We start from the raw sequence: 1943 nt of genomic DNA on the forward strand, positions 1-1943 counted from the left end.
TATATATATATATTCAAGTCTATATGTATATATTCAAGTCTATATGAGCATAACTAAATAACAAATATATGATAAGCAGGAGCATGTTGGGCATTCTCGTCGGTGGCGGCCACAGAGGGCATCAACCAAATCAAGAATGGGAATCTAATTTCCCTCTCGGAACAAGAGCTCATTGATTGCAATGTGAATAGCCAGAGCCATGGTTGCAACTTGGGCCTCGTGGATGATGCTTTTCAATTTATCATCGATAATGGTGGCATCGACAATGAGATCAACTACCCTTACAATGAAGCCGATGGTTCCTGTAACTCCAATACGGAGTCAAACAGTGTCGTGACGATCTCCGGCTTTGAGGATGTTCCAAGTAACAGTGAGGCATCACTGCTTAAAGTTGTCTCTATTCAGCCAGTCTCTGTGGCTATCGATGGCGGCGACCCCAACTTCCAACACTATGCAGGTGGCATCTTCACTGGCCCTTGTGACACCGAACTCAATCATGCAGTAACCGCCATCGGCTATTGCATCAACACAGATGGAACCAAGTATTGGTTGTTGAAGAACTCCTAGGGTACTAGCTGGGGTGACGATGGCTACATTATGATACAGAGGGACATTGATGCTGTCGAAGGACTCTGTGGACTTGCCATGCAGCCTTCTTACCCGACTATCAATTAATTATTTTATCAACAAACATGCATACGCTATTGCGTCATTTGGAAGGGAGGAGAAATTAGCCAATCTAAACACTTGATGTATGCATCCATCTATGTCCAATTACAATCATGTACTTTTATATGATCACTTCTCCTACTTTTACTGTTTACATATTATGAAGCCTCTTCTGTATCAGCTAATATTTTGTTCACTCTTATTGCATTTCATGAATATCTAGTCTAGCCTGTTTGATTTAGAATATTATGTAGCAAGGACCTTATATCTTGTCTATTATGTTAAGTATATTATCATTATGATATGAAGCTCTTAACTTACTGTTGCTGAACGTATCATTTTAGAGAGATTTGTGTAGATTTTGTTAGTAAGAACCAATATATTAATTCATAAATGTAACGATTCATATTAAGTTTGTCGAGCATTTATGTCAGCAATTCTTCCGTGGCCTAATGGCTCCAGCGCTAGAAGTCCAAAGGCCCCATACGTCGAATACCCCCGCAGGCGCAAGAAGGGCATGCAGCGGGCGTGCTGGATATTGGAGTTTGGCGAGTAACATTGACGGGCAGGGTGGCTAGAGCTAAGTTAGAACCCAGGGCTGGCTTGCCTGGCCAGCTCAGACAGAAATTGAATAATTAAAAAAAAATTGCATCAAATTTCTATAAAAATATTCACCAAAAATTATTCTGACAGATTATTTTCCCCAAAAATTCGTCAAAAATATTTCCGACTTTTTTTTTATGCTCGTGTACGTTTACTTTCCGATCTGTGTTTTACCAATGAAAATTTTTTTGTCAGAAATCTTTCAGAAATATCAATTATCGATGGATTTTAGTCATCTTTAGGAGAAAAATGGCCGTTGAAAAATATCGTTTTTTTCTATAGTGCATGTGCTCAATGCGTGGAACTTAGCCCTAATTTCTAGGGCACTACACATTCTCTCAACATTATTCGTGCAATTAGCAACCCCCCGCATTAATCATGTTGTCACTTTTAATTTCGAAAATAGCACGTAAGGCAACCTTGATGTCAATCCCATTTGTGTTCTATTTGGAAATAGATTCACCACATAGATTAGGATTTAGGATCAATAGATATAGGATTAGGAAGGTTGAGTTCGTTACCAGAATTGAAGTTTATAATAGTCTCAGTATTAGGAGAACATGGATGTTGAAGATTATTGTTAGAAATAATGTGAGGCCCTTCAGCATTTGACACAGGTAAAACCTCATCAAGAGCGGGCAAGCTATCACGCGGAGCATTAAGAGGGACAA

General features: G+C 39.2%; 1 pseudogene; it reads left to right on the plus strand.

The window, feature by feature from the left end:
- Positions 1 to 989, plus strand: part of LOC110106859 — a 1402-nt pseudogene extending 413 nt beyond the window's left edge.
- Positions 990 to 1943: the final 954 nt, after the last annotated feature.

This window comes from Dendrobium catenatum, unplaced genomic scaffold (assembly GCF_001605985.2).
Source record: "Dendrobium catenatum unplaced genomic scaffold, ASM160598v2 fragScaff_scaffold_231, whole genome shotgun sequence".
Classification (NCBI taxonomy): Eukaryota; Viridiplantae; Streptophyta; class Magnoliopsida; order Asparagales; family Orchidaceae; genus Dendrobium; species Dendrobium catenatum.